The 22,977-nt window shown below is 50.0% G+C and overlaps 1 protein-coding gene and 2 long non-coding RNA genes across 3 annotated transcripts in view; all 3 read right to left on the minus strand.

Annotated features, from left to right (window-relative positions):
- Window positions 1-22,977, minus strand: part of LOC148683763 (uncharacterized) — a 154,753-nt gene that overhangs the window by 84,926 nt on the left and 46,850 nt on the right. The window lies entirely within an intron of this gene.
- On the minus strand, window positions 1,063-2,032 carry LOC148683765 (uncharacterized). The gene is made up of 3 exons (XR_015946607.1): window positions 1,953-2,032; window positions 1,689-1,743; window positions 1,063-1,491 (listed from the first exon to the last, which is right to left on the minus strand). It is a non-coding gene; the product is annotated as an uncharacterized LOC148683765 (long non-coding RNA).
- On the minus strand, window positions 16,694-17,663 carry LOC148683766 (uncharacterized). The gene is made up of 3 exons (XR_015946603.1): window positions 17,584-17,663; window positions 17,320-17,374; window positions 16,694-17,122 (listed from the first exon to the last, which is right to left on the minus strand). It is a non-coding gene; the product is annotated as an uncharacterized LOC148683766 (long non-coding RNA).

Below are 22,977 nucleotides of genomic sequence, written 5' to 3' on the forward strand. Positions count from 1 at the left end.
CACAATAATAGGAAAAAGTGCAAGCTGGCTTCAGTGGGGCAGAACTAGCCACCTAGAATGTATTTGGAAAATATAGGTGAAGAAGATGCCCAACCGTTGCTGATGGCTAGTGTGCCCTGGTGCCCATGCAGAGCAGCAATAAGTCAACAGATCCTGGAACAGATTTTTCCTTACTTTCTTCCTGCTCCTGGTTGTCAAAACTTTCAAGTTCTAAATGAGTGATGGGAAGCAGTCTCTCTTCAGGGTGGGGCCTCTATCCCTGCAGGATGCAACTTAGTGGGTCATCACAGCCCCTCAGATGTATGCCGTTCACACCATTTGTATTAGAATCGAAGAATTGTAGAGTTCGAAGGGACACTGGGGGTCATCTAGTCCAACCCCCTGCACTGCAGGAATCTTTTGCCCAACGTGGGGCTCGTGCCTTGCAGAGGGTTGGACTAGATGATCCTTGTGGTCCCTTCCAGCTCTACTATTCTTTGATCCCTTCTATGCCCATATCCTCTGAGACTAAAGGTTTTGTTGTACCCGGTTATTTCCAGTCCAATTTTCCCCACGTGGTTCTGACCAGGTCTAGAGGGGACTCCCTTATTTCATTCCCAGACTCCTTTCAAAAGTTGTTCCAATGTTTCTCTGAAATCTCTCTCCTTATTTGGATTTAATTTGGGAGGTTTTCTCACTCCGGGGACAGTCTTAGAGGCTGTGTGCTGATGAGGTGGTCTCTCCCTCTATAATGCCACACGATCATTTCCCAAATTGCGACAGCCTGAACCCTTCAGAGCTTGTGTTGCCCCAGTGGGGAGCTCGGGTTTTGCTTTGGTTTGGTTTGTCAAGTCATCAAGAAGAAGGAAAGAAAGATTAAACAGCAAGTACCTGGGTTATATATGGCAAAGAACAAGAACGTTCCATCTAAAATGTCCCTTTTCTATAGACTTTTTAATGTCTACAGTTCTACAGTGGCAGACATGAGACAGAAATTGCCCTGAATAGAGATGTTTCCCCACTTTTTAAGAAAATACCCAATTACAAGACATTTTTACTGACAGTAAACACAGAACAAAGGGAAGATATTTAAGCATTTAATGTACCTTTTTTCATCAAGGTAGGTGAGAGATTGTGTGTACAACTACTGTTTAATATGGTTTACTTGAAGCCACAGGGACACAGGTAAGAAACATTTTCATGAGAAGGAAGGAGTATGTGCACATCATACACCAAGTTTGTGTTCAACCAAACGATGAGGATTTCCCATTACTTCACTCTGTGCCGGGTCGTTCAGAATATCCTCAAAACCGGAATATTTCTCTGAGGCAGAAAATTCATCTTATCTTGACTTAACAACAACAATATTAACCGATATGTCCAAAGGATGAACAGGGAAATGTTTGCTCTTCTATTTATAACATCTCAGCTTTCAAATGCTTCAGCAGCTGAAACATCAGAATCTGGAATCTTCAGCTGAGATCCAAAGGCCTCTTCCTCTTCCTCCTCAGTCTGTTTTTTTATTTAAAAAGAAGAAGGGGGGAAGGAGAGTGGTCAAGGACAATGGGAGTTGTAGTCATGCAAGCCCTGTAGGAAGGCCCCAAAGGTCCCAAACCCGCCTTTCTCAGAAATTCACTGAGAGCATGAACACGTACGCTCAACTCGTAGGGTGTTCTCCCCTCCCCAGGCAAAATTCCCCTTCCTCTTACCAGCTCTCCTTGGGGGAGGCTTGGGCAGCATCCACAGCGGTGCCGACGGGAAATCCTGCAAGAAAGAAGGGATCATTGAAGCAGGGGAGAACGGGGCGCTAGGTACTGCTTCTTGGGCTCAGATCCTGTTTTCTGCTTTCCCAGTGGCATCTAGGTGGCCCCTGGGAGAAGAGGAGGCTGGACCAGGTGAGCCCTTGGCCTGATCCTGCATGCCCTTCTGGTGTGTTCCCTAAGCCCCCCCCCTCCTCCCCCCTGTCCCCGTACCTCACAGGCGAGAGGCCGTTGTCTGGGCTCCAGTCCCTCCCGGAATGCGGCGGCTCCCCGGCTGAATTTTCCCCTCGCTGCAAAGGAAACGGAGACATCAGCCGGCGCCTGGCTCCCGGCCACGCTAGTCCCAGTCTGGGGCAGGAGGGTGGGGGACAAGGGAAGGGCATGTCCTCCTACCTGATCTTATTAATGCCCCCAACTTGGCCTCCGTACGGGCATCTTCCAGCCGGCCTAGCACAGAAGTAGCAGTCAAAGTTTCCTCCCTCTCTGAAATAACTTCAGATGATGTTTTAATGGGAGGAAACTTTGGCTGCTGCTTCTGCGCCAAGCCGGGCCGGGAAGGAGCCATGCCCGTACGGAGAATGGGCAGTGGGGCAGCACTGCGAGGGATCGCAGCCGGGAGCCGCCGGGATGTTTTCTGCTTCTTCATCCCGGGAGCAAGATCTGGAGCCTCATCCCTGGAGGCGTGGCCCTGTGGAGGAAGAAGGACATCATATGAGGAATGGGGGCACATTCAGCTATCTTAGCCACACCAAAGATTGAAAGGCTTCTCTCTCCTGGCAATCCTGTAGTGGAAGCCAAGGACAACCAGATGCCCCACAAGAGCATCTTGGATGAGGGGGCTTTCAATGAGGGTAAGAAAATTGCATGGTGCAGAGGGTTATGCAAGATAACCCAGTTGGAGGGAGGAATGCTTCTGAAAAGCACTTCCTGGAAGCCTCAGGTGGGGAGAGTGTTCCTAGGTATCCCGAAACATGTTTCACAAGGACCCTTCGTTCCCTCTGCCCTAGTACCTGATGTTCGCCACGTCTCTCCAGGGATTCCGCCAGAACGAAGTATACTATGGGGAAAGGCTCCCTCACTGCAAATAAAACAGAAACATGGCACATAAGGGTGGGGTGGGGGGGACACGGGAAGGATGCATTCCTATAATATGGGGCACTCAATTGGCATTTCCACTTACCTGAAGTGGGAGCCTTTCCCCCCTTGTTCTGGCCGGCCTCTCGCCTAAGGAAGAAAGAAGCTCAGTTAGTCTGATAGGTTGGAGGAGTTCCAGATAAATATATAGATAAGAACATCTATCTCTTTTCTTCTAAGGGCCATAATGGTAACTGAGAAATTAGGGGGAAAGATGGGCTAAGAAGGCAAGGAGGGCCACTTCTCCCCCAGATCCAGTTCCAGACACAATGTCTGCCTTAGTCTGAAGGAAGGAAGGACCTTGGGGGGTGGATGGAGAATTATAGGATTCATCTCCACAGAAGCATTCCCAACCAGATCCAGATTACCCAACGGACAGAGCAGGCACCGGCCTATGGGCCAGGAAACAACGGATCAGAATCAATACTGTTCGTTTTGCGTATTAAAATTGGATATTGCCGGTTGCTAAAATAAAAAATATATCAGATCGTTTGTGAGGAGCCCAGTGATATTTTGACTGTCTAGGGGCCTCCACAGGTTTTAATCTGGATCTGTGCCCAACCAAGGGCCAACTTTGGGCTCTCAAATGTCAACGGTGCCCTGTACACAGAGCCATAGCTGGGTGATCTTGCGCCCCTGGCAGAACTGTCCAGATTGCACCCCCTAGCCACTGACAAATTTGCTCTTCTTGCTGCCTCTCCTCCAACCCTCCACCCATTCAGTTCACCCTCCATTTAAAACCTTTTCCTATGAGGCAATAATTGATATTTTTATTTATAGACATTTTTATGGACATGATTTTAGCCGATTTTGTGTGCGTGCCCCTCACCTGCGCCCCTGGCGGGGGCCCACCTCACCACCCCCTAACTACAGCGCTGCCTGTACGACCCTACAATTTGGCACCCCTCCCCCTTGTTTGTCTGCAATGCTTGGGCCCCCTCTGCCATGTGGTATGCAGGCAGGATGATTGGGAAAACTTCCCCTGCCACACAAGGTCCCAGCATACCTGCGCACTGTGAGGTTCCCCCTGGCACCGCTGGGCTGCTGCTCGGCCGCCGGAGCAGAGCCTCCCAAACCACGGCCCTGCGAAGGAAGAAGGACATTCTACTCTCTAGGGGACAGGGGTCCTGTGGGCTGCCCCTAATAATTCTCTTCTGGAGAACATCAGCCTCAATATTTCTCCGCCCACCCACCTGTCTCCCTTCCCAGCTCCCTCCCTTCCTCACTCTGCTGCCTCCCCCCAGCCCCACTTCTCCTTCTCCTGCGTGGCACAGAGCGGCCCGGCAGCAACCAGTGGAGGCATGGCGCTCCTGCGGTGGACACATAGGGCCCCCGGGGGGAAGTCCCCAAATTTCTGTGGGGACACCCTGAGCGCTGGCCAGCTGATCCAGGGAAGGAGGGAAGCAGATCAAGCACCCCTGCCATGGTGCCCAAGCCCACGTCACCACTGGCTGCCATCTCTCAATGCTCCTGCCGGGGAACAGAATAGCCCGTCCCCTTACTCAGAAGCAGGAGGGTGAGAGGCTGGGGGGAGACAGGCCTACTCCCACCTCACCCCAGCCCCATTTCACACAGGTTGGTCCCATAACCTCCCGGCACATGTGGAGAATGAATTCCCCATGGAATAAACATACCACAACTTCAAGACAATCTTTGGGCATCTGTGCCCGGCGGCACAGCAGCCTCTTAGGTCCTGGGAGACAGAAAGGAAAATACAAACAGAGGAAGAGGTTACAGACGGGATATGCCAGGGAATCCCAAAGTCTAAACTCAGAGACCCTGGCTTATGTCTCTACCAGGCTCTCTGATGGGCCACCACCCCTTTGGGCATGTTTCTGTCTCTCTCCGAGGTGAGGCCCTGGCTTGGAAAGAAATCTGAGCCTGCACTTTCCCCCTGACTTCCAATCTGCCCTTCAATACTCCAAATCTACCATTCATTAATCTCTAGGGTTTAGGTGTGTCCCCCGCGAATGCATAATAATTTTTGCCTACATAGATTTTACAGCTACTGTTCCTATGAATTATTATTATTATTATTATTATTATTATTATCATTATTATTATTCCTTTATGTATATGCCGCTCATCTCCTCTGGGCCTCGGAGCTCCTCTTACCTTTGCAGACACTATCCATGATGAGTCTCTCACCGTCATCTGACAGGCATCCCTCTTGCAGGGCAATATAAGGCTTGCTTGCAAAGTGGCACTTTGTGACATCAGCTGGCAAACAGGGGCCAGGCTGCTGGGTTGTCAGGCAGATGAATTAAGAAAAATAAAATCAGGGGTTCAAAATGTGCTGGGATGAGGCCACCATGGGTCAGGCAAGAGGGTGCTGTTGGCATGTGTGGTTATTCCTCCCCTGGTTCTGCATATTGCTCCCCTGCACATTCCTTTAGCTGCCTGATAGAATCATAGCATGGTAGAGTTGGAAGGGATCCCAAGAGTCATCTAGTCCATCCCACGCAATGCCAGGATCCTGCCCACTGCCAGCCCTAGCTGGGCTCCAAACTCTGACCATCTTCTTACCAGCCAGATGCACTGACCCCTTGCAATTCTGCATGGGGGGGTGGAGAAAGGGGAGAGAAAAAGGTTTTGCTCTCTGTCCCTCAGGACATGGATATGAGAGCCACGCCATGCAGCCCGGCCAATATCTCAAGAGCCATCACAGGGAGGAGGGAGGAAGATTGCTTTCTTCTGCTCCAAAGGCCCGCGGGACCTGAAGCCATGCATTTATGTTACAAGAAAGGAAATTCCAACACTTGGAGGTTTTTAAGCAGAGGTTGGATGACTATCTGCCATGAATGCTTTATCTGTGATTCCTGCATTGCAGGGGGTTGGACTAGATGACCCTCGGGAACCCTCCCAACTCTACAATTCTATAATCCTATAATTTAAAGTGCATCCAATAAGCATTTAAAGCACATGACGTCCCCCAAATGATCCTGGGCATTGTAGCTTCCCTCTCACAGACCTACAATTCCCAGAAGCCCTGACAAACTACAACTCCCAGAATTCTTTGGGGAAATACACCTGCTTTTTAGAACATGGAGAAGGACCTGCAGTTCACTTCCCCCAAATTCCTAGGAAGCAGGAGCGGGAAGCTTATGTGCTTCGAATAGGATGATTTGACAGAGCAGGATGTATAAAATATTGCTCCAAAAGTTGGGTGCCTCCCCTCTCTCTGCCGAGTGGTGGCAAAAGCCCAATGGGTTCCAGGCTCTCACCTTTGGAGAACTGAGACATGGCGGACGGAAAGAGTATAGCAGGGTCCTTTCAAAAGGGACGTGACCCCCACAGGAGGGCAGCCTTCGCAAGGTGGATTCCAGACTTTCCTCCTCCTCTTCCTCCTTCTTCTCAGCACCCCTGCTCAAAGCATCTCTTTTCCTGCCACCTAAGCACCCACTTATCCCAGCCCCCTTCCAGATTCCCCCATCTCTGTTCATCTTCTCTTGCATTTCCAGTTAGTCTCTCCGGGGCCTTGAATTCTTTCTTAACTGCCCTTGCATCTTGTATTTCTCCCTTCAAAACCCAAATAATCCCAAATCCTACCATTTATCAATTTCCAGGGTTTAGTGGGTATTCCCCCCAAAATCTATATTTTAAAAAATGTGTAATTGGGTAATTGAAGTGATGATATTAGAATTCCCAATGGAATGTCAGGCAGGGAGGGAGGGGGAAAGAGAGAGAGTGGAATTCTGGTGGAGACAGAAGATTGATGGAGGCTTGGAAGGGAAGTTTGAATGTTGGTGGGAGAGGCTGTTGAGAGTCGGTTGAGAGCGGTGGGTTCTAGAAGGGGGCACCTGAAGCTGGGCAGGTCTGCTATTCAGCTTAGGATCAATAGTCCAGTCGCCATCGCCCGGGGCATGTGGCCGTTCCATGACAAGAGAAGAGGGGCTCTGCCAGCTGCCCAGGAACAGAATTCCCTCAGTTTAGGAGGGCCACGGAGCTAAGGCTTGGCTTCTACTGCTAAGGCCCAGTTGCCTCACACCACCCTCTCCAAACACCTGGAAAACAGCTTTACAGACCTGGGCTATACCTGATCATCGTCTTCCCAAACAACTTAATAATGTAATGGTGATGGTCAAGGAAAAAGGTTTAAAGACTCTCTCAATGCAAATCTAAAAGAAATGTAGTATAAAAAAATGGGACAAGCTGGCTTTCGAGTGCTCCAATTGGAGAACAGCCTTTACTGATGGTGTCATGGACTTTGAAGACGGTCGAAATTAGGACAGAAGAGAGAAATGAGCTAAGAGGAAGGCATGTTTGGGAAATCCTCACCATGAACGACTCCCACCAGGAAACTGTGGAAGGACGTGTGGACCCAGAATTGGCCTCCACCGTCCATTATGGACTCACTATTAAGATCGTGTTCACGAAAGATAATCTTACTTGGCTACGTGTTCTCACCAAAGAAGAAGATGATAGAAAGTGGGGGAGGGGGTTTACGGCCTTTTAATGGACAGGGGCTTAATGGAAAATCCTCAGGGGAAGAGGCCTTGCATGTCCATGCTCCCCCAACGTCCAGTTGATACAACACTTCCACCGTCGTGCTCCCCAAAAGGCGGCACCCACCTGGTAGGTTGAGGTGCACCTTGGGGAGGGGGATAGTGTCATGGGGCAGGAATCCGCTTCACCTGCTGAACAGCAGCCTGAAGGGGGAGAAGGGGGAGTGACTTCACCTGCAGCTTCAAGGACTCCAAGGAGAAAGGGCTGATGAGAACCAGCCTTCTGAAGCAGAGCTCCCAGAAGCAGACACAGAAGGCAGAGAAGGAAAGAAAACTGCTGGTTACTTTTACTTTTTAACAATCTTCTTTCACGATATATTGTTTAATCGTTGGCGTATAGAAAGCAACCAATTTCTTTATTGAGCTTTAAGCTGTGCCAGAGATGCCCTTCTCCTCCAGTCAGGAACTGGCACATTCAGACAGCATGCGTGGCATCCCAGAAGACATGCAAGGCACTGAGCAGAATGGTTTCCTCCAGCGACTTGGAAGGACTTTACAATTCAGAAAGGCCAGACTGGAACGCAACGGAAGATGGAGTCTCACTCTCTGTCCATCAGCTTGGGTGCTGGTGATGGAGACCATTCTCTTGAAGCGTAGCCCTGTGGAGGAAGAAGGACTTGGTATCCTCCTGGCAGACGTTCCTGCTCTTTTTATGGGAGGCTTTGGCAGCAGCCACAGCGGTGCAGACAGGAGATCCTGGAAGAAAGAAGATATCTTTGAAGGAGGAGAGAACTCAGTGCTGCTTTGAGGGACAAGTGAATGGGCTGTCACAGGCCACGAGAGGCACCAAAAGAGCATCTCCGACTGCATGGCTTTAAAAGAGAATGAGGTGACTTAATGGAGGAGAGGGTTGGTCAAAGGCTACTAGTCCTGATGGAAATGCTTCAGAATAGCCATTACAGGAAGTCCAAGGTGGGCATATGGCTCTTGGGCTCGAATCCTGCTTGCAGCATTCTCACAGGCAACTGGGAGGACCCTGGGTAAAGAGGAGGCTGGAGCAGATGGGCCAATGGCCTGATCCTGCAGGCCCTTCTTGCGTGTTTCCTAAGGACGCCCTCCTCCCCCCCGTCCCATTACCTCTGAGGGGAGAAGCCCTTGTCTGGGCTCCAGTCCCTCCCAGGATGCGGCGGCTCCCAGGCTGAGTCGTTCCCTCGCTGCAAAGGAAACGGAGACATCAGCAGGCGCCTGGCTCCCAGCCACGCTAGCCCCAGTCTGGGGCAGGAGGGTGGGGGACCTGAGGAGGGGCATGTCTTCCTACCTGATCTTATAAGTTTCCCCAACCTGGCCTCCCCCTCCGTACGAGCATCTTGGCTCCGTCCCAGCTGGCCTAGCTCAGAAGCAGCAGCCAAAGTTTCCTCCCTCACTGAAATAACTCGAGATGTTCTTCAAATTGGAGGAAACTTTGGCTGCTGCTTCTGTGCCAAACAGGGCCGGAAAGGAGCAATGCCCGTATTATGGAGAAGGGGCAGTGGGGAAGAGTCGCGAGGGAATACAGCCGGGAGCCGCCGGGATGTTGTTTGGTTCTTCATCCCGGGAGCTAGATCTGAAGCCTCATCCCTAGAGGCGTGGCCCTGTGGAGGAAGAAGGACATCATATGAGAATGGGGGCACAGAAGCAGCAGTCAAAGTTTCCTCCCTCTCTGAAATAACTTCAGATGATGTTTTAATGGGAGGAAACTTGGGCTGCTGCTTCTGTGCCAAACCGGGCCAAGAAGGAGCCATGCCCGTACGGAGAAGGGGCAGTGGGGCAGCACTGTGAGGGATCACAGCCGGGAACCGCCGGGATGTTGTCTGGTTCTTCACCCCAGGAGATAGATCTGGAGCCTCATCCCTTGAGGCGTGGCCCTGTGGAGGAAGAAGGACATCATATGAGAATGGGGGCACATTCAGCTGTCTTAGCCACACCACAGATTGAAAGGCTTCTCTCTCCACTTTCACCGACATGGAGAATCCTGGCAATCCTGTAGTGGAAGCCAAGGACAATCAGATGTCCCACAAGAGCATCTTGGATGAGGTGGCTTTCAAAGAGGGTGAGACAATTGCATGGTGCAGAGCGTTATGCAAGGCAACCCAGTTGGAGGGAGGAATGCTTCTGAAAAGCACTTCCTGGAAGCCACAGGTGGGGAGAGTGTTCCTGGGAATCCCAAAACATGTTTCACAAGGATCCCTTCATTCCCTCTGTGCTCGTACGTGATGGTCACCACATCTCTCCAGGGATTTCGCCAGAACAAAATACACATTGGGGAAAGGCTCCCTCACTGCAAAGAGAACAGAAACATGGCGCATGAGGGTGGCACTCTCAGCCATGTTAGCCTCAGTCTGGGGCAGGAGGGTGGGGGACCTGGGAAGGGGCATTTCCTCCTACCTGATCCTACATGCTTCTCCCACTACGTGATCCTACATGCTTCTCCCACTTGGCCTCCTCCGTACGAACGTCTCGGCTCCATCCCAGCCGGCCTAGCACAGAAGCAGCAGCCAAAGTCTCCTCCCTCTCTCAAATCAGTTGAGATGATGTATTCATTGGAGGAAACTATGGCTGCTGCTTCTGCGCCAAAGATGGCCGAGATGTGGTGTTGGCATGGGAGAGAATCACGTCCCTTGTCCTGCCCAGGTGGACCACAGACACATGTCCCATAAAACCATAGGAATATCTAAATCCAGCTTCCTCATTCAGTTCACAAGATCACTGGGACAAACTTCCCCTGCCACAGAAGGTCACAGCATACCTCCACATTTTGGTTGGTTTTGTGGCACCGCTGGGCTGCTGCTCGGCCGGAGCCTTGATTGTGTCTCCCAAACTACGGCCCTGAGAAGGAAGAAGGACATTGTACTCTCTAGGGGATGGGGGTCCTGTGGGCCATCCCCAATAATTTTCTACTGGGGCACATCGCCTTCAATATTTTCTCTTCCCCCCCCCCATCTGCCTTCCCAGCTCCCTCCCTTCCTCCCTCTGCTGCTTCCCCCCAGCCACATCCCTCCTTCTCCTGCGTGGCACACAGCAACCCAGAAGGAGAGCAGGGGAAAGTGGGTCAACGGAGGCAGGGCCCTCCTGCAGTGGGGACATAGGGGCCCTGGGGGGCCAGCCCCCAAACTACAGCAGGGACAGCTTGAGTGCTGGCAAGGGTGCCTGGCCAGGTGACCCAGGGAAGGAGGGAGACAGAAGAAGCACACCTGCCATGCTGCCTATGCCCACGTCTCCACTGGCTGCCAATGATTGCTGCTCCTGCCTGGGCACATGACGGCCTGACCCCTGGCTTGGAAGGAGAGGGGCGAGGAGTTGGAGCAAGACAGGCCTGCTCCCCCACCCTCACCCCAGCCCCGTTTCACTCAGGTTGGTGCCACAACCTCCCGGCACATGTGGAGAGTGGATTCCCTATGGAATTAACATACCACGACTTCCAGCGAAGGTTTTTCAATTGCCCTGCGCCACAGCATCCGCTGGGGCCTTCCTGTCAGAGGACCTGGGAGACAGAAAGGAAGACAAAAGCAGAGGAAGTAACCATCCAGTTATTCAAAACAGAAAATATCACCTGGAGACCACAGCTGAGGACCTGCCAAGCTATCAACAGCTCAAGGCAAACCAGGGAGCCAAGCCACATGCACCAATGACGGCCTTGGAGCTCCTCTTACCTTCACAGTTCCTGTTCGTCATTTTTGATGGTCCAGTATCTTAACAGACTCTCACCATCATCTGACAGGCATCCACGTCTCTCCAGGGATTTCGCCAGAACAAAGTAGACATTGGGGAAAGGCTCCCTCACTGCAAAGAAAACAGAAACATGAGCAGGTGCCTGGCTCACAGCCATGCTAGCCCCAGTCTAGCCCAATAATTTTCTTCTGGGCAAGGGGTTGGGGTGAGATGGGCCTGCTCCCCGCCCCCAGCCCTATTTGGCACATGTGGGGAATGGATTCCCCACGGAATTAACATACCACGATTTCCAGCGCCGGTTCCTCTATTCTTTGGCGCAACAGCAGCCGCTGTGGCCTTCCTCTCTGAGGAGCTGGGAGACAGAAAGGAAAATAAAAACAGAGGAAGTAACCATCCAGTTATTCACAAGAGAAAATATCATCTGGGGACCACAGCTGAGGACCTGCCAAGCTGTCAACAGCTGCGGACAAGTCAAGCCAGTGAGACAAGCCGCCATGCACTAGTGACCGGTGACACTAATAACAATAACAATATTTATATGCCACTCCTCTCCTCTGGGCCTCAGAGCTCCTCTTACCTTCACACACACTATCCATGATTTGTGATGGGTTAATACAAGACTCTCACGATCATCTGACAGGCATCCCTCTTGCAGGGCAATATAAGGCTTGCTTGCAAAGCGGCACTTTGTGTCATCAGCTGGCAAACAGGGGCCAGGCTGCTGGGTTGTCAGGCAGATGAATTAAGGAAAATAAAATCAGGGGGGGAGGGGGCAAAGTGTGCTGGGATGAGGCCTCCGTGGGTCAGGCCAGATGGTGCTGTTGGGGTGTGTGGTTATGCCTCCCCTTGTTGGACATCTTGCTCCCTTGCCGCGTACTTTAGCTGCTTGATAGAATCATAATACAGTATGATAGAGTTGGAAGGGAACCCCTACAAAACGGGCTTTCCTCCCTAAAAAAGCTCAACAACCTGAACCCCCAAATATGGGGTAGATCACTGCCTGTTTTTAACTCTGTGAGTAGATTGCAGTCTCTAGGGAGTTGGCCACCCCTGTCCTATGGGTTTCCAGGTTCTCACCTTTGGAAAACTCTGTCATAGTGGAGACTGTTGTAGAAAGAGAACAGCTGTATAGGCCTTTCAGGCTTTGAAAGCGAGTTTGAATGTTGGGGTGGAGGGCAGATGAGAGTTTGTTGAGAGCAGTGGGTTCTAGAAGTGGGGCAAGGGGGGCTTCTGATTGGCTGCAGGAGCTTCCTTCACTCAATCAGAAGCCGTGTCGGACCTTCGGTTTCCAAAGTACGTTCGCAAGCCAGAGCACTCCTAATTATTTTATTTGTTGAATTTATATTGCACTCTTTCTCCCGAAGGAGGCCAGAATGGCATGGGATGTGGGTCTATTCTTGGCCGTTTCCCATAGATATGACACAGCTGAGGCGCAATTGGGAACATTGTGTGAATAAAAACCACCGACTTAATTCCCTGCTTCTTTAGATATGTGTCAGCAATGCAGACCATTGTGGCAAACTTTATTTTCCTGTTGGATTGCTGCTAGATTCTAGCTTCCTCATATATAAATGTGGCAGAGACACTTGAAGAACAAGTACTGTTGCTTCCATCATGCCTCCTTGGACCCATCAACCCTTACATCCATCCCCTATTTTGCATGCTTAAATAATTCAATAAATAAACTCAACAACAACAACTTGGGGGCTGTGAAAAATTCACTCGGTGTGTTTTGCTCTCTTTTTGTTGGTTATTCCCATTGCAGAAGAAGAAGAGGGTAGGGCTCTTTGTCTCCCTCCCAATCCCTTCCCCCACAAAAGCAGCCTTCCACTTTCCTTTCACTTGGCTGAATCAGGCCCCACAGGTTTAATCAGATGTGCATCCAAGGGCCAATTCTGACTATCTGTAAAATCTGCACCATATTTACCATACGGCCCTCTAAGGAAGCCTTTCCCATCCACTGTCCTGTTTTCCAAAGAGCGTTGTTGGTAGCGATGGATTTGGCTATCCATGCCAATGAGCCTTTGATAGTATGTCCACCGCGTAGGAGTCCCAACGAAAGCATAGCAGAAGGGGTGCTGCTGCCGCTATGGAGTTCGTGGTAGGGCTAAGCCTCTTAACTCTTCCTTTAGCACCATAGGATTGTAGAGCTCGGAGGGACCACAAGGATAATCCACCCCCTGCAATGCAGGAATCTTTCAACCAAAGTGGGGCTCGAACCCACGGCCCTGAGATTAAGAGTCAGGCTCTACAGACTGAGCCAGGATTGGTGGTCAGCATTTATTCTCGGCCCCTCTGGCAGTGAGGAACATAGCACCCCTTTGGCACATTTAGGCATGTTTTGGGAAGAAGCCAGAGGTCACCACTGTATAGTCTCCCATATTACATATTGAAGGCTGCATGTTATCTTTTAAATCCAAGCTTCCCAATTTTAAACACAATATATGCAGAAGAAGGTCTTGGGGCTTAGTGCCATAGAAAAAGATTTTAACCCTAAGATATTGGAAGTAATAGCTTGTGTATATATAATAACTACCCTCTAAGAATTTAATATGGGACCCAGGTGGCGCTGTGGTTAAACCACTGAGCCTAGGGCTTGCTGGTCAGAAGGTCGGCGGTTCGAATCCCTGTGACGGGGTGAGCTCCCGTTGCTTGGTCCCAGCTCCTGCCAACCTAGCAGTTCGAAAGCACGTCAAAGTGCAAGTAGATAAATAGGAACCGCTACAGCGGGAAGTTAAACGGCGTTTCCGTGTGCTGCTCTGGTTTGCCAGAAGCGGCTTTGTCATGCTGGCCACATGACCTGGAAGCTATACGCCGGCTCCCTCGGCCAATAATGCGAGATGAGCGCGCAACCCCAGAGTCGGTCACGACTGGACCTAATGGTCAGGGGTCCCTTTACCTTTACCTAATAATTTAATAATCCACCTTCCCTTTTTCTCCTTTACAATATTAGTAGTATTCTAGAAACTGGAGGGGTTCTGCCTCGGAACATACAGGTTGACTCTGTGACAGACCAGAACCAAGATGTAACTGTCTGTACATCATGTTGCCGTGATCAAATCTGTTCTCATGAGAACTTTGGAACACAGATTGGTTTCATATCATTTACAGGCTGAGGGTTTATCTTCATACTTATGCAATAATCTGGTAGAAAATGTTGGGGCAAATTGATTATCTTTACTGATACTGAGCTCTTCCTGTGGTCAGCTATAGTTCCAAGCTGTCTATATAATATAGTTACTTAGAAAAGGAGTCCTATTTATTTCTATAGGGCTTAATTCCATCTAAGTGTGCTTAATCCTACGCTACTAGAACGGAACACTTATTGCTAGTTTGCTTGCAAAGCAGCACTTTGTGACATCAGTTGGCAAACAGGGGCCAGGCTGCTGGGTTGTCAGGCAGCTGAATTAAGAAAAATATAATCAGGAGGTCAAAGTGTGCTGGGACGAGGCCCCTGTGAGTCGGGCCAGAGGGGGCTGTTGGGGTGTGTGGTTGTGCCTCCCCTGGTTCTGCATTTTGCTTCCTCCGCCCGTTCCTTTGGCTGCTTGATGGTACAATTGGAAGGGATGTCATGGGTCATCTCATCCAACCCCGGCAATGCCAGGCTCCTGCCCACAACCACCCCTGGCTGGGCTCCAAGCCCCAAGCATCTTCTTAACAGCCAGATTATGTTGTTCCCGCGAGGGGCCGATTTATTGGAAAAACCGACTAAGAGTTTGTTTTTAAACAAAGAACTCTGCTTGGAATATAGTGATAAGCAGAGATGTTCTGAAAGTGAAACAAAACTCCGCCGTTCTCCCAGCATTGAGGCTCATCCACATGGAGACTAATCCTGTCCACAAGATTTATGTTGTCTGCTTGATGATGCTTTTGTGATGTTCTATTACGTCATTGTTATTTATTGTATGTAAGACAGTATGTGATTCATGCAAATGAAAACCAGCATAGAGGTATAATTTCTTGTGCTAAAAAACAAACAAATAAAGGGGGGAGAGGATCACATCTATCACCCCCATTGCTTGAGTTACACTGCTTGAGTTATCGTGCTTGAGTGTCACTGAGTTGCTGGGTCATGTGAATAGGCCTAGGATCCTGCCTCAATCCCACCCTGTTTAAGGGCTTATGCCAGTTTAAGACCAGCCAAACTCAGCTCAGCTGTCTAGGTTCTGGCTAAGTCAGGCTGAGGGAGATACTCCAGATTCTCTCCTGCTGAGCTGAGGATAAGGGAGTTAAGCCTGTGTAGTCCGGCTGCTCCAAGAACCTCCTAGCTCAAGCTAGAGATACAGTGGGTCCAGTGCTCATTGCAGTGGATCTTGCTATAGAAGGAGCAGAAGAAACTCCTTTAAAGAGTCTCAAAGCAGCTCACAATCTCCTTTCCCTCCCTCTCCCACAACAAACACTCTGTGAGGTGAGTGAGGCCGAGAGGCTTCAGAGAAGTGTGACTGGCCCAAGGTCACCCAGCAGCTGCATGTGAAGGAGAGGGGAAGCGAACCCAGTTCTCCAGATTCCGAGTCCCCCTCTCTTAACCACTACACCACGCTGGCTATAGGATTGCTCCTTTGGTCATAGAAATGTTTTTAGTATGTGAAGGTAGCAATTGTGAGTCACAATAATAGGAAAAAGTGCAAGCTGGCTTCAGTGGGGCAGAACTAGCCACCTAGAATGTATTTGGAAAATATAGGTGAAGAAGATGCCCAACCGTTGCTGATGGCTAGTGTGCCCTGGTGCCCATGCAGAGCAGCAATAAGTCAACAGATCCTGGAACAGATTTTTCCTTACTTTCTTCCTGCTCCTGGTTGTCAAAACTTTCAAGTTCTAAATGAGTGATGGGAAGCAGTCTCTCTTCAGGGTGGGGCCTCTATCCCTGCAGGATGCAACTTAGTGGGTCATCACAGCCCCTCAGATGTATGCCGTTCACACCATTTGTATTAGAATCGAAGAATTGTAGAGTTCGAAGGGACACTGGGGGTCATCTAGTCCAACCCCCTGCACTGCAGGAATCTTTTGCCCAACGTGGGGCTCGTGCCTTGCAGAGGGTTGGACTAGATGATCCTTGTGGTCCCTTCCAGCTCTACTATTCTTTGATCCCTTCTATGCCCATATCCTCTGAGACTAAAGGTTTTGTTGTACCCGGTTATTTCCAGTCCAATTTTCCCCACGTGGTTCTGACCAGGTCTAGAGGGGACTCCCTTATTTCATTCCCAGACTCCTTTCAAAAGTTGTTCCAATGTTTCTCTGAAATCTCTCTCCTTATTTGGATTTAATTTGGGAGGTTTTCTCACTCCGGGGACAGTCTTAGAGGCTGTGTGCTGATGAGGTGGTCTCTCCCTCTATAATGCCACACGATCATTTCCCAAATTGCGACAGCCTGAACCCTTCAGAGCTTGTGTTGCCCCAGTGGGGAGCTCGGGTTTTGCTTTGGTTTGGTTTGTCAAGTCATCAAGAAGAAGGAAAGAAAGATTAAACAGCAAGTACCTGGGTTATATATGGCAAAGAACAAGAACGTTCCATCTAAAATGTCCCTTTTCTATAGACTTTTTAATGTCTACAGTTCTACAGTGGCAGACATGAGACAGAAATTGCCCTGAATAGAGATGTTTCCCCACTTTTTAAGAAAATACCCAATTACAAGACATTTTTACTGACAGTAAACACAGAACAAAGGGAAGATATTTAAGCATTTAATGTACCTTTTTTCATCAAGGTAGGTGAGAGATTGTGTGTACAACTACTGTTTAATATGGTTTACTTGAAGCCACAGGGACACAGGTAAGAAACATTTTCATGAGAAGGAAGGAGTATGTGCACATCATACACCAAGTTTGTGTTCAACCAAACGATGAGGATTTCCCATTACTTCACTCTGTGCCGGGTCGTTCAGAATATCCTCAAAACCGGAATATTTCTCTGAGGCAGAAAATTCATCTTATCTTGACTTAACAACAACAATATTAACCGATATGTCCAAAGGATGAACAGGGAAATGTTTGCTCTTCTATTTATAACATCTCAGCTTTCAAATGCTTCAGCAGCTGAAACATCAGAATCTGGAATCTTCAGCTGAGATCCAAAGGCCTCTTCCTCTTCCTCCTCAGTCTGTTTTTTTATTTAAAAAGAAGAAGGGGGGAAGGAGAGTGGTCAAGGACAATGGGAGTTGTAGTCATGCAAGCCCTGTAGGAAGGCCCCAAAGGTCCCAAACCCGCCTTTCTCAGAAATTCACTGAGAGCATGAACATGTACGCTCAACTCGTAGGGTGTTCTCCCCTCCCCAGGCAAAATTCCCCTTCCTCTTACCAGCTCTCCTTGGGGGAGGCTTGGGCAGCATCCACAGCGGTGCCGACGGGAAATCCTGCAAGAAAGAAGGGATCATTGAAGCAGGGGAGAACGGGGCGCTAGGTACTGCTTCTTGGGCTCAGATCCTGTTTTCTGCTTTCCCAGTGGCATCTAGGTGGCCCCTGGGAGAAGAGGAGGCTGGACCAGGTGAGCCCTTGGCCTGATCCTGCATGCCCTTCTGGTGTGTTCCCTAAGCCCCCCCCCTCCTCCCCCCTGTCCCCGTACCTCACAGGCGAGAGGCCGTTGTCTGGGCTCCAGTCCCTCCCGGAATGCGGCGGCTCCCCGGCTGAATTTTCCCCTCGCTGCAAAGGAAACGGAGACATCAGCCGGCGCCTGGCTCCCGGCCACGCTAGTCCCAGTCTGGGGCAGGAGGGTGGGGGACAAGGGAAGGGCATGTCCTCCTACCTGATCTTATTAATGCCCCCAACTTGGCCTCCGTACGGGCATCTTCCAGCCGGCCTAGCACAGAAGTAGCAGTCAAAGTTTCCTCCCTCTCTGAAATAACTTCAGATGATGTTTTAATGGGAGGAAACTTTGGCTGCTGCTTCTGCGCCAAGCCGGGCCGGGAAGGAGCCATGCCCGTACGGAGAATGGGCAGTGGGGCAGCACTGCGAGGGATCGCAGCCGGGAGCCGCCGGGATGTTTTCTGCTTCTTCATCCCGGGAGCAAGATCTGGAGCCTCATCCCTGGAGGCGTGGCCCTGTGGAGGAAGAAGGACATCATATGAGGAATGGGGGCACATTCAGCTATCTTAGCCACACCAAAGATTGAAAGGCTTCTCTCTCCTGGCAATCCTGTAGTGGAAGCCAAGGACAACCAGATGCCCCACAAGAGCATCTTGGATGAGGGGGCTTTCAATGAGGGTAAGAAAATTGCATGGTGCAGAGGGTTATGCAAGATAACCCAGTTGGAGGGAGGAATGCTTCTGAAAAGCACTTCCTGGAAGCCTCAGGTGGGGAGAGTGTTCCTAGGTATCCCGAAACATGTTTCACAAGGACCCTTCGTTCCCTCTGCCCTAGTACCTGATGTTCGCCACGTCTCTCCAGGGATTCCGCCAGAACGAAGTATACTATGGGGAAAGGCTCCCTCACTGCAAATAAAACAGAAACATGGCACATAAGGGTGGGGTGGGGGGGACACGGGAAGGATGCATTCCTATAATATGGGGCACTCAATTGGCATTTCCACTTACCTGAAGTGGGAGCCTTTCCCCCCTTGTTCTGGCCGGCCTCTCGCCTAAGGAAGAAAGAAGCTCAGTTAGTCTGATAGGTTGGAGGAGTTCCAGATAAATATATAGATAAGAACATCTATCTCTTTTCTTCTAAGGGCCATAATGGTAACTGAGAAATTAGGGGGAAAGATGGGCTAAGAAGGCAAGGAGGGCCACTTCTCCCCCAGATCCAGTTCCAGACACAATGTCTGCCTTAGTCTGAAGGAAGGAAGGACCTTGGGGGGTGGATGGAGAATTATAGGATTCATCTCCACAGAAGCATTCCCAACCAGATCCAGATTACCCAACGGACAGAGCAGGCACCGGCCTATGGGCCAGGAAACAACGGATCAGAATCAATACTGTTCGTTTTGCGTATTAAAATTGGATATTGCCGGTTGCTAAAATAAAAAATATATCAGATCGTTTGTGAGGAGCCCAGTGATATTTTGACTGTCTAGGGGCCTCCACAGGTTTTAATCTGGATCTGTGCCCAACCAAGGGCCAACTTTGGGCTCTCAAATGTCAACGGTGCCCTGTACACAGAGCCATAGCTGGGTGATCTTGCGCCCCTGGCAGAACTGTCCAGATTGCACCCCCTAGCCACTGACAAATTTGCTCTTCTTGCTGCCTCTCCTCCAACCCTCCACCCATTCAGTTCACCCTCCATTTAAAACCTTTTCCTATGAGGCAATAATTGATATTTTTATTTATAGACATTTTTATGGACATGATTTTAGCCGATTTTGTGTGCGTGCCCCTCACCTGCGCCCCTGGCGGGGGCCCACCTCACCACCCCCTAACTACAGCGCTGCCTGTACGACCCTACAATTTGGCACCCCTCCCCCTTGTTTGTCTGCAATGCTTGGGCCCCCTCTGCCATGTGGTATGCAGGCAGGATGATTGGGAAAACTTCCCCTGCCACACAAGGTCCCAGCATACCTGCGCACTGTGAGGTTCCCCCTGGCACCGCTGGGCTGCTGCTCGGCCGCCGGAGCAGAGCCTCCCAAACCACGGCCCTGCGAAGGAAGAAGGACATTCTACTCTCTAGGGGACAGGGGTCCTGTGGGCTGCCCCTAATAATTCTCTTCTGGAGAACATCAGCCTCAATATTTCTCCGCCCACCCACCTGTCTCCCTTCCCAGCTCCCTCCCTTCCTCACTCTGCTGCCTCCCCCCAGCCCCACTTCTCCTTCTCCTGCGTGGCACAGAGCGGCCCGGCAGCAACCAGTGGAGGCATGGCGCTCCTGCGGTGGACACATAGGGCCCCCGGGGGGAAGTCCCCAAATTTCTGTGGGGACACCCTGAGCGCTGGCCAGCTGATCCAGGGAAGGAGGGAAGCAGATCAAGCACCCCTGCCATGGTGCCCAAGCCCACGTCACCACTGGCTGCCATCTCTCAATGCTCCTGCCGGGGAACAGAATAGCCCGTCCCCTTACTCAGAAGCAGGAGGGTGAGAGGCTGGGGGGAGACAGGCCTACTCCCACCTCACCCCAGCCCCATTTCACACAGGTTGGTCCCATAACCTCCCGGCACATGTGGAGAATGAATTCCCCATGGAATAAACATACCACAACTTCAAGACAATCTTTGGGCATCTGTGCCCGGCGGCACAGCAGCCTCTTAGGTCCTGGGAGACAGAAAGGAAAATACAAACAGAGGAAGAGGTTACAGACGGGATATGCCAGGGAATCCCAAAGTCTAAACTCAGAGACCCTGGCTTATGTCTCTACCAGGCTCTCTGATGGGCCACCACCCCTTTGGGCATGTTTCTGTCTCTCTCCGAGGTGAGGCCCTGGCTTGGAAAGAAATCTGAGCCTGCACTTTCCCCCTGACTTCCAATCTGCCCTTCAATACTCCAAATCTACCATTCATTAATCTCTAGGGTTTAGGTGTGTCCCCCGCGAATGCATAATAATTTTTGCCTACATAGATTTTACAGCTACTGTTCCTATGAATTATTATTATTATTATTATTATTATTATCATTATTATTATTCCTTTATGTATATGCCGCTCATCTCCTCTGGGCCTCGGAGCTCCTCTTACCTTTGCAGACACTATCCATGATGAGTCTCTCACCGTCATCTGACAGGCATCCCTCTTGCAGGGCAATATAAGGCTTGCTTGCAAAGTGGCACTTTGTGACATCAGCTGGCAAACAGGGGCCAGGCTGCTGGGTTGTCAGGCAGATGAATTAAGAAAAATAAAATCAGGGGTTCAAAATGTGCTGGGATGAGGCCACCATGGGTCAGGCAAGAGGGTGCTGTTGGCATGTGTGGTTATTCCTCCCCTGGTTCTGCATATTGCTCCCCTGCACATTCCTTTAGCTGCCTGATAGAATCATAGCATGGTAGAGTTGGAAGGGATCCCAAGAGTCATCTAGTCCATCCCACGCAATGCCAGGATCCTGCCCACTGCCAGCCCTAGCTGGGCTCCAAACTCTGACCATCTTCTTACCAGCCAGATGCACTGACCCCTTGCAATTCTGCATGGGGGGGTGGAGAAAGGGGAGAGAAAAAGGTTTTGCTCTCTGTCCCTCAGGACATGGATATGAGAGCCACGCCATGCAGCCCGGCCAATATCTCAAGAGCCATCACAGGGAGGAGGGAGGAAGATTGCTTTCTTCTGCTCCAAAGGCCCGCGGGACCTGAAGCCATGCATTTATGTTACAAGAAAGGAAATTCCAACACTTGGAGGTTTTTAAGCAGAGGTTGGATGACTATCTGCCATGAATGCTTTATCTGTGATTCCTGCATTGCAGGGGGTTGGACTAGATGACCCTCGGGAACCCTCCCAACTCTACAATTCTATAATCCTATTATTTAAAGTGCATCCAATAAGCATTTAAAGCACATGACGTCCCCCAAATGATCCTGGGCATTGTAGCTTCCCTCTCACAGACCTACAATTCCCAGAAGCCCTGACAAACTACAACTCCCAGAATTCTTTGGGGAAATACACCTGCTTTTTAGAACATGGAGAAGGACCTGCAGTTCACTTCCCCCAAATTCCTAGGAAGCAGGAGCGGGAAGCTTATGTGCTTCGAATAGGATGAGATCTACAGCCTCTCCTGGACAATGACCGCTCCCTTTCTCAAGCTCTGGGAGGAAGACCTTTCATTGCCTACAGACAGCCACCCAATCTTAAACAACTCCTCACCCACAATAATACAACCACCAGACTTAACATGGACACTGGTACCAGAGCCTGCAATAAACCCAGATGCCAACTTTGCTGCCACATACACCCAGACAACACCATTACTGGCCCCAACAACATCCAACATACCATCTCAGGACTATTTAATTGCTCATCCTCTAACATTGTGTATGCCATCAAATGCCAACAGTGCCCTTCAGCTCTCTATATTGGACAAACAGGCCAAACCCTACGCCAAAGGATAAATGGACATAAATCTGACATCAGGAACCAGAAGACAGAAAAACCAGTAGGAGAACACTTCAATCTCCCAGGACATTCTATACAAGATCTCAAAGTAGCTGTCTTACTACAAAAGAATTTCAGAAATAGACTGGAAAGAGAAGTTGCTGAATTGCAACTTATCACCAAGCTCAAAACCATGGAGGGACCTGGTTTGAACAGAGATATCGGGTTCTTATCTCATTATACATGATAAGCGATCTTCAGCCATCTCAACCCTTGCTTTTTCATGCAAAACCATTTGCAGTCGTTTGCGGTCATCAACAGCTATCAGTCAGTCAATCACCCATTTCCACCACCCTTCTGAGTGATCCCCCCTCCCCATCCCCACCCCTCCCCACCCCTTCTCTACATAAGTGCCTGAAAACTTCCATTTCACTGTATCTGAAGAAGTGTGCATGCACACGAAAGCTCATACCAAAATAAAAACTTAGTTGGTCTTTAAGGTGCTACTGAAGGAATTTTTTTATTTTACTTCGATCCAGACCAACACGGCTACCTACCTGTAAGGTGGATTCCAGACTTTCCTCCTCCTCTTCCTCCTTCTTCTCAGCACCCCTGCTCAAAGCATCTCTTTTCCTGCCACCTAAGCACCCACTTATCCCAGCCCCCTTCCAGATTCCCCCATCTCTGTTCATCTTCTCTTGCATTTCCAGTTAGTCTCTCCGGGGCCTTGAATTCTTTCTAACTGCCCTTGATTCTTGTATTTCTCCCTTCAAAACCCAAATAATCCCAAATCCTACTATTTATCAATTTCCAGGGTTTAGTGGGTATTCCCCCCAAAATCTATATTTTAAAAAATGTGTAATTGGGTAATTGAAGTGATGATATTAGAATTCCCAATGGAATGTCAGGCAGAGAGGGAGGGGGAAAGAGAGAGAGTGGAATTCTGGTGGAGACAGAAGATTGATGGAGGCTTGGAAGGGGAGTTTGAATGTTGGTGGGAGAGGCAGTTGAGAGTCGGTT

This window comes from Zootoca vivipara, chromosome 12 (assembly GCF_965207765.1).
Source record: "Zootoca vivipara chromosome 12, rZooViv2.hap1.1, whole genome shotgun sequence".
Classification (NCBI taxonomy): Eukaryota; Metazoa; Chordata; class Lepidosauria; order Squamata; family Lacertidae; genus Zootoca; species Zootoca vivipara.